Here is a 10,434-nt window from a genome sequence, read left to right on the forward strand (position 1 = left end):
TCAACTCACCTGTGGTATTGTTTTATGTGTAAAACCGTTAATTGTTTAACACAAAACCTCCCATGTGGTATTGTTTAATATGAAAATGCAGCTCTAAATATAAACTCATGTCATCACTTTAGCAACTCGTCGAATTTTTTTATTTTATTTTATTTTTTTTTCCATTTTTGCTTCTAAAACTCACTGCCTCTTTGAGTAGCCATATGAGTTATCATGTGCCATATTGGCTTAGTTATGAGGCAAAGATTAATGGATTATTATTAGTCTTCTTAAGTCTTTTGAGAGGACTTTTGCTTCTTTGTCGATTGTCCTCCAAGCAGTCTTAGGACATAATCTACTACAGCATATATTTTTCCTAAGAACAGAAAAGTTGCCTCTTGAATAACTAGAGCTGCAGAGTGGACTAATGCAGCTCTTTCGTTCAGACAGAGGTGTACTCATATACTGTCCTATCCAGTGTCATATACCCAATACCTCTCCTAGTGTAAATCTACATGCTTAGACGTCATGCTACCGGAGTACCATCCTAGCATCAAATAGAATAAGATATATATGCCTCGTTTCTTGGTTATTGCTCATCTGCATTATAATACAAATGATTATTTGTTTTTTTTTTTTTTTTTTCACTTACATGCTCTGTTTTGGACCTATGGTATTAGAGTAAGATAATAGAAATTTTTCCTAAAAATCCATATGAGAAGAATTCAATCAACATGTCTCACAAGCCACAACCAACATCAATACTTTAAATCAAAAACCCCCCTTTCACATCCAACAAAAAACCCAAACCAGATCAGGGACATGGAAAATGGAGAGGGAGAGAGAGAGATTTACTGCACCTGGGATATAATATTGCAACTGGGAAAGGGAGAGAGAGGTATGGACACGACGACGGAGAGGTGGACTCGCCAGTGAAGATTCAGGCCTGGTTCAGAGCTTCGATGAGGCGTTGTTCTTCAAAGACGGACTCACTTCTCAGGCCTGGTTCAGTCTTCGAACATGGACTGTGGTGCCATGGAGCTAGCTCGCTGGGAATGTCAATAGGGAAGTGAAAATGGTGCGAGGTTGAGAGAGGGAAGTGAGAAGAGGGAAATTTTTTTGGAAAAAAATTTCGGAGAACTGTGTAGCGTATCAGGTCTCAGCTCCAACGGTCATAGCATAGAGTTGATGGGACAATGCACTGGTCGAAGGGCCCACTGAGGCAGCCTATTTACGGAAGTGCCACTGAGTCATGGATGATCAAATTTGAAAACAAGTGAAATCTGTTTTCATTTTTGGGCTTCATCACTCAGTTTTTTGAGTGATAGAATCACCAAAATAGGATGACCAAAAACAAGTGATGGAGTCCAAACAAAATATTTTTTGTGGGTCCCACCAATTTTGGATGATGAGTGATGAATTTTGGATCATATCACTCAAAACACACTTCATCCAAACAACACCTTACTAACCTAATCTGTAATTAAAGGGAATAGCTTGCGTCAGCGAAAGACATCACTGGACACGTTAGATTCAAACACGTGTCCAAAAAGGTACAGTGCAGTACTTTTTGGCTACCAAACATTTTTCTGTCATTTACTAACCTAATTTATAATTGGATTTTACTAATGTGTGCCCTAAAGGCACACATTAATCTTTCTGTTTTTGAAAACATTTTCTCGAGAATTGAAAAAGTAATGACAGCTTTTCCAATTCCCGATAAAATGTTTCCAAAAACAGAAAGTTTAATGTGTGCCCTTAGGGCACACATTAACCGGACCCTTTATAATTAAAGGGCAGGGCATGTGTCTTGTGAAAGGAATCACCGGACATGTTGGATTGCCGACAATTTAGACACGTGTCTGCAGTTTAATGTGTCCAGTTATAACTTTCACTTGACACAAAAGATTATGCTCCGAACATTACTTATAACATCTGATGGGAAATGCTAACAAGTACCCTTAGGATACTGGTTAATAATCAAATTAAAGAAAGTTTTTATAAAAATAAAAAATTTAATATTTTGACAGTTTTTTTCATTTCCCATAAAAATGATGTCAAAATTTTCCTAAAATGGATTATTAACGTGTGTTAGGGCACTCATTAGCATGACCCATATCTTATATATAAAAGCGGCTATGCCGCTAGAGTGATTTGGTACTGTGCATTCAATATTAAAACACTGTTTATCTACAGTGCAATTTTGGTGAGTCCCTCTATTTTGTCCATTTGTGGAGTACAAAATGATGCGTTTTGGCTGAATATAAAATCATTGTAGCTACGGTGATTTTGGTTTTGTGAGCCACTGCACTGTAGCTACAATGCCTAAAGTTTTTTTTTTTTTTTTCTTCCTCCAGTAATCAATTTGTGTATTTTTTTTTTTAAATATTTATGTAACCTGTTATATATATATATATATATATATATTATTATACTGACATAATAAATTTCACAATTATTGATGTGTCAATTTCTTACCAGTCGAAATAAAATAATAAAATATTAGAATGTGACCAACTACAACTAAAAATAAATGTTTTCAGAAAATGTTGTCATTGTAGCTACAGTGCCTAAAGTTTTTTTTTCTTCCTCCAGTAATCGGTTTGTGTTTTTTTTTTTTTCTTTTAAATATTTATGTAAATTGGTATATATATTGTTATACTGACACAATAAATTTTATAATATTTTCACAATTATTGACATGTAAATTTCTTACAAGTCGAAATAAAATAATAAAATATGAAAGTGTGACCAACCATAACTAAAAATAAATGTTTTGAGAAAATGTTACAACATTTATTATTATCACAATATTTTCACAATTGTTGAGATCTCAGTTTCTTATAGATCAAATAAAAAAAATGCTAAATCCACAACATTTTAACATTAATTTCTATAGTACCTAAAGGTTTTTTTTTTTTTTTTTAGTGAGGTGAACTTTTTTTTTTCCTTCAAGTATGTCAGTTGGTTTGAGCTTGTTTTTTTTTTTTTTTTTTAATTTTTTTAAAGATCTTTATATGTTTACTTTGTACTTGCAATGCAAGTTTACATTGTAAATACACAAAAGTGGTTAATATTATACACATTTGCACAAAAAAATGGTAAATATTGTACAAATTTTGTAAATGTATACAAAATTTGCCAATTTTTGTGTGTCTACTGTAAGGACTCAATTTGTAACGATCCCAAACTGGTATTGGGTTCGTACGTTAAGGGCCCAAACAATATAATTTGTAGAGCGTGGGCTGAAAGGTTAGGCCTTGGTCACCGAACAGTGGATGGTCACGGTATTCATACAGAGGTGAACCATGTTTGCTCAAGAAGTCTTTCTCCTCGGCATGGCCTGGGAGACACTGGTTCTTGGCCTTTTCTTACAGCCCCCTCTCTGGATTGCTTACTTTTCTTTTTATATTAGCCTTTACCCTTCCTCCAACATCCACGTGTAGGTTCAGTTTTCCAGGGCTGATACTTGTCCCATCAGCCCATACCCAAAGTGGTTGGGGTGGTTATAAAAGCTGAAAAGCATTGCTCTGTCTAGTGCAAAGTATTTAATTGCAGTAATGGCAGCCTTTCCTTTGTCATTTGTCGCCATATTGTCCAGAGGTCTTTTCTCCATCAATGTGGAGGTGTTTAGCTTTTCCTTAAACTGTTCCTATACCGTACTTGCCTTTTCTTTCAGGAGCAAGTTGGGATGCCGAGGACAGAATCATTCTCGACTATATCTCTAGGCCATTTGGACTTTCACTGTATGTCCTCAGCTATATTCCTCCTCGGCTCGGGCCTTGGGCCCTAAAGTAAAGTGGGTCGGGGTCACAAGTTCTCTGGCCTCACAATAGCCCCTCAAAATCCTGCTATCCGGCCCCTCGGACGGAGAGGAGGGTTTTGGTGACGTCGGACCTATGTCACGGCTTGCCAAGCTTTATCCTTCATTAATGTCGGTGTCTCTTCATTTGCCTGGGAAATGCTCTTGGTTATGAGACATTCCTTGAGTTTTACTCACGTCGTGCTTTTGCCGTTTCATTACACGAGGCGCGTCTTTACTAAGTTCCCTTCACGAGGCAACGCCAATCCAATAGTTGTAGATGGCATTGGGAGTTGAGTGGGAATTATCTCATTTGTAGCTTTTCTTGGAAATCTGCACAGATTTAATGCCACCAAACTTGCCTTTCATATAAGAAGCAAGGTAGGAGGTCATTTCCTTTACGTACAGACCCCTCAATCTTTTCAAATTCCCAAACCACCTGGTGTGCTCAAAGTCCTCATTGCCAGTGGGATTAAGCCTTAGGAAATGACGTGGTTGGGGCGAAGATGGGGGTGAAGGGACCACACCCTCTCCAGAAGCACTGGGTCTCTCCGAGACTCAAGATGGCCCGGTCAGAGTAAGGAAGACAGAGACTCAAAACATTTCTCCCCCTTAACAAGGCGGGAAAGAAGCCTCTTCTTCCTTTAGCCAAAATCAAAAGCAGGTGCTGGTCGCATCAGATTTTTGGTACGATAGCACTGAGGTTGCTCATCGTCGGTACCATCCGCTCTCTCTCGAGCGCTGCTAACATGGTGCTAGCCTGATGGGAGTCAGAGCTGGCACGGGGACCAGGCATCCCCGCTTCCTCCTCTCCTCCTTCTCTGGTGCCTCCTTTTACCTCCGCTTCTTCTTCTCTTCCATTACTAGGGGCATCCTGGTGCTTCTGCTTCTTCTTCTGACTCTTCTCCCCTTCCATCAATGAGGTCATCCTGCCACGCTTAGTCGCCACAAGAGCAGAATTTTGAAGGATTTATCGTTCCCTTCTATCTTTTTCCTTTCTACTTTTCTTTTTGCTTTTGTAGTTAACTTCTGGTATAAGCTTACTTAAGCCCTTCATTATACACTGTACTATTTCTTTGTATTAATAAAAGATGGCCTTATTTTGTTCTAAGTATTTTTTCTTTTCTGCAATAGTTATATTATGAATGGATGTGCTATATATATATATATATATATATATATTTTTTTTTTTCTGAACGATACTTAGGGCCAAAACCCTTCTTAACAAAAAGCTATTATTTTGGACTTATTGAGATTAACAGGCACAATAATGCCAACCTGAAAATGTTATACATATAAAACTAACCGAGATAACAGCTGAATGCTCTGTATTGCGTATGAGGTGATCATCCGAGGATGGGTAACCCAAAATGAACTATCCGAGAGGATCGCCGAGTACTAGGGTGCTTTGCCTCGTTCCTAATAACATTCATAGCCTTAACTATTTTTTGGCATCCGGTCCAAGGATCGAGGTATGACTGTACCGGACCTAAACGCTCGTTTGCATTAGTTCCCTTAGAGCTAGGGATCCGAGGATAGGTCGGGACTTCCATTTTGTCTAGGACTTAATCCATTTTCTAATGGCTAATCTTAGATTCTCTTTAAGTAGCTGGTTTCCCCATAAGTTTGAGTCCGAGGACCATACAATACCTTGATTCTGTCTAAAACTTTGATTTTCTTTAAGTAGTTGGTTTCCCAATAGGTTTGAGTTCGAGGACCATACAATATCTTGGTTTTGTTCAAAACTTAGATTTTCTTTTAGTAGTTGGTTTCCCCATAGGTTTGAGTCCAAGGACCATGCAATACCCTGATTCTGTCCAAAACTTTGATTTTCCTTAAGTAGTTGGTTTCCCCATAGGTTTGAGTCCGAGGATCATGCAATACCCTGATTCTGTCCAAAACTTAGATTTTCCTTAAGTAGTTGGTTTCCCCATAGGTTTGAGTCTGAGGATCATGCAATAGCTTGGTTCTGTCCAAAACATAGTTTTTCCTTAAGTAGTTGGTTTCTCCATAGGTTTGAGTCCGAGGACCATGCAATACCTTGGTTCTGTCCAAAACTTAGCTTTTCTTTAAGTAGTTGGTTTCCCCATAGGTTTGAGTCCGAGGACCATGCAATACCTTAGTTCTGTCCAAAACTTAGCTTTTCTTTAAGTAGTTGGTTTCTCCATAGGTTTGAGTCCGTGGACCATGCAATACCTTAGTTCTGTCCAAAACTTAGATTTTCTTTAAGTAGTTGGTTTCCCTACAAGTTTGAGTCCGAGGACCATGCAATACCTTGGTTCTGTCAAAAACTTAGCTTTTCTTTAAGTTTCGAGGATTAGCTCCTCGGCCAAGGTGTGGGGTATTGACCTGACGATGGAAGCCCCTAGAACTGCCTGTGCCACTGGTGCTTCGAAGCGTAGCCCCTAGTGGAACTTCATATTAGGGCAAAAACAGCGAGCTGCTGGAAGTGATGGAAGGGCTTTGGTAGGCCCTTGCTTGACAGGAGCTCAATCTACCGCCTGTGCCAACGCACAAGCTTTTCCCACAGACCACGTCAATTGTAAGGATTCAATTTGTAACGATCCCAAACTAGTATTGGGTTCGTACGTTAAGGGCCCAAACAATATAATTTGTAGAGCGTGGGCTGAAAGGTTAGGCCTTGGTCACCGGACAGTGGATGGTCACGGTATTCATACAGAGGTGAACCATGTTTGCTCAAGAAGTCTTTCTCCTCGGCATGGCCTGGGAGACACTAGTTCTTGGCCTTTTCTCCCAGCCCCCTCTCTGGATTGCTTACTTCTTTTTTTATATTAGCCTTTACCCTTCCTCCAACGTCCACATGTAGGTTCAACTTTCCAGGGCTGATACTTGTCCCATCAGCCCATACCCAAAGTGGTTGGGGGTGGTTGTAAAAACTGAAAAGCATTGCTCTATCTGGCGTAGAGTATTTAATTGCAGTAATGACAGCTTTTCCTTTATCCTTTGTCACCATATTGTCCAGAGGTCCTTTCTCCATCAATGTGGAGGTGTTCAACTTTTCCTTAAACTGTTCCTATACCGTACTTGGCCTTTCTTTCAGGAGCGCGTTGGGATGCCGAAGACAGAATCATCCTCGGCTATATCTCTAGGCCATTTGGACTTTCATTGTATGTCCTCGGCTATATCCCTCCTCGGCTCGGGCCTTGGGCCCTAAAGCAAAGTGGGCTGGGCAATTCCTTATGGTTAAAATAAAATAAAATAATAAAATATCATACCGAGATCTAGCACAACTAAAAATGTCGTGACATTTTGTTGTTATTACAATATATTCACAGCTATTGAGGTGTAAGTTATAGGTCAAAATAAGATAATAAAATATAGGACTGGGATTCGTCACTGTTGAAAATAGAGGTATTGTGAAAACGTTGTAATATTTTGTTGTATTCATAGACTTTTTTTTTTTGTTGCATGGTTTAGTTAAATTTAGTAATCTATATATAAAAAGAGTAAATGGGAAAAGCTATCATAGTTTTATTATAGTAGTTTTGACTTGTTCAATTTTCACTGTTTTGCGGGGTTTTTTTTTTTTTTTTTTTTTTTTTGTGAATGCGTAACACTGCAATAAATTTGCTATATTATTTTTGGTATGTCCAATTCACATTGTTTTATATTATAATAAATATTAACACAATAAATTGGCACAATATTTTCACAATTTTTGAGATGTTAATTCCTTATAATTCGAAATAAAATAATAAAATATCATACTAAAACCAACCACAGCTAAAAATAAAGGTAATGTGAAAAAAGATGTGTACATTCACAATATTTTTTACAATACTTTCATAACAAATTATAGGTAGTAATTTGTTTTTGGTTCTAATTTAAACTTACTAATGAAATTACTTTTTTATCCACTAATAACAATCTGTGACAATCTACTACTTATGATTTGTTATGAAAATATTGTGGACATAGTTTTTTTTTAAAGGTTAAAACATCTTGTTGTCGTCATAATATTTTAAAAGATGTTGAGCTGTCAATTCTTTACAAGTCAAAATAAATTATAACAAAATTATAAAGGTATTATGAAAATGTTATGCCATTCTGTTGTATTTTTAGAAAATTTTTGTGGGTTTAGTCAGATTTGTTAAGCCAAAATTTACTATTTCACATACAATTTTCTTAGGTTGACTTTTTGTATTTTTTTTTTCTTTGCGCACCATTTTAAGTAAAACTACATAGTTTTACACACACACACACACACACACACACACACACACAAAAACAAAAAAAAAAAAAACAAAAACAAAAACAAAAACTTAGGAAAAAACACTTTTCATCCTTTATGTTTGGAGTAGTTTACAATTCCTCCTTCTTAAACTTTAAAATCAAGCAATTTTCCCTTAATATTTTGGAAAAGAGCAAATATGTCATGTTATTATTCTCTCAGTTAAACTCTAATGAAAGCTTATAATTCTTAAAATATTTTATTGTATAATGTCTAAAATACTCCCACTAAATTTTAACATCCCAAAAATTTTCTTCCAGTATTTTGAGTTTTAGATGGTAATAATTCTTGGAAAGTTAGAATGATGATATAAGGTTTTTTATTTGTCATCTAAAGAACATTGATTTTCTAGGTTTAAATTTTTAAAACTTAAAATTTATCTAATGGAAAATTCGATAACACATGCCTTTTGTTATCTTTTTTATTTTTATTTTTTTATCTTCTTAGCAAAACTCAATTGTTTATTGTTGGAAGATGATGATATTTGTTATAATTCTTAAAAGTTTTTAGTAGGTGGATATATTGACTATAGCAAATAAGTACTAAAAAATTATTATAGTGAAATAGATATTTATATGTTAAATAGCTCTCCTAATTTTGTGATTGATCAAAATTCTAATATGAATGAGATTAACTTTTTATGGCATAATTATCAAAATTCTTATAATTAATATCTCTTTTGATTAATGTAAAACTCTATGTATATTAAAAATCTAATTATTTATATATTTATTTTGTGATACAAATAAAATCTAGAATTGATCTTAATTACTTTTTTCTTTTTTTTTAGAATGATATAAATTGAGTCTTAATTAGTTAAGTGCACCTAACTTTTTCAAAACAAGATTGAAAGCATTAATTATAAACTAGGACAATAGCATTGAAATAGTTTAAAGAAAATACATTGATCTTGGACTCCTAACCTCGTTTATTTATTTATTTAGAAGTAACCTCGTTTATTTAATTCTCTATTTTTTAAGGCAATTCTGAGGTTGTCATTAATGTTCGTCTTGGTGATATGTCTCACCCTTACCTTGGCCACGTTTATCAAAGACACTCTGTTTTTAATCAGTTCTCCTCATCAATTTTCTCTCTCATATTTACGTACGAGATAATGAATGTAGTTATATATGTTTTAGTTAAAAGAGTAGGACTTTCTTCTCTGTTATTAGTTTGGATAGAGTCTATTTCACCAAATATTCATAGTCTTTTTGTATTTGATTTTATGCAAGTTGAATAATAGACTTATTGGTTTGGTTAAAAAAAATTTATTTAATAAAAAATGTTAAAAGTATTATAATTTTCATTAGTATGATATGACAATGAATGTAATTGGTGTCTCTTCATCCACAACCCATCAGTTTATTAATTTTATTATTTATTTATATAATAAAATTTGTAATATATATTATATGAGAATCAAGTTTGCAGTAATGCAAAATAGAATGTATATTTTAGTGGTCAAAAAGAGAATGGATAAAATCATTGACCCGTTAATTGGTGGAGTTGGGGTGCAGGCACAGGGCAATTACCAAGAAAATACTAAGAAAGCACACACTCGTATTTGCTACGTAATGATTGTTCATGCGTAAAACTAAACATCATTTCTTATAGGACTAAATTTTCAAGTGTCACTAAAAAAGAATGACTTCCCATTAGGTCGTCTCTTTCATTCATTTAATTTTCCAATGTCACCAAGAAAAAAGAATGACTTCCCTTTAGGTCGTCACTTTAAGTCCTTTTTATTTGTATGCTTATAACTTTGGCCAAAATGGCAAAGTATTAGTGTATTACTGTATGACAAAATGTGTATGGATCTATCATTGTTTGTAAAATAATTAGGAATTTATCATTTTTTTAAAATTCGAGTTTGTAAAACTCGAGTTCGCAATGTAATTCGAGTTTCACAAACTCAAGTTCCATGGAAAAATTTTGATGTAACTTGAGTTCCATAAAAAATATCATGACAAATTTGAAGGCTATTTTTTTAAAGAACTCGAATTTCTAGAAGTCAAGTTATATGGCAAACTCGAGTTTCAAAAAAGTGGTAGATTGCTAAATATTTTGCCAAACAGTGATATATTGTTAAATATTTTGCCAAATAGTGATATATGACCATTTTAGCCTTATAACTTTATATAACATAAAATATCACATTTTCCAATTATTTTAGTGTGGTTGTGTACTAAAAATCGTTGACTAGAGAGAGTGGATCAGATCAGCATCACTGGCTGCTTGGAAAGTATGGCTGCTTCCTTACAGTTTCCGGGGATTTTTTAAGCTCAAGTGCTCAACATGGAAGATGCCAGCTTTAGAAAGAGAGGAAATTGCATAAGAAGAGCTCATATTAATGTGATGTCCTTATTTTATTTTCAACCACCAAATCCCCCCAAAAGTTCGC

General features: G+C 35.1%; 1 non-coding gene across 1 annotated transcript; it reads left to right on the top strand.

Moving 5' to 3' along the window:
• The first annotated feature begins 221 nt into the window (after positions 1 to 221).
• On the top strand, positions 222 to 333 carry LOC115962381. The gene has a single exon (XR_004085421.1). It is a non-coding gene; the product is annotated as a small nucleolar RNA U19 (small nucleolar RNA).
• The last annotated feature ends 10,101 nt before the right edge of the window (positions 334 to 10,434 follow it).

Source organism: Quercus lobata, chromosome 9 (genome assembly GCF_001633185.2).
Source record: "Quercus lobata isolate SW786 chromosome 9, ValleyOak3.0 Primary Assembly, whole genome shotgun sequence".
In the NCBI taxonomy this organism is placed as follows: domain Eukaryota; kingdom Viridiplantae; phylum Streptophyta; class Magnoliopsida; order Fagales; family Fagaceae; genus Quercus; species Quercus lobata.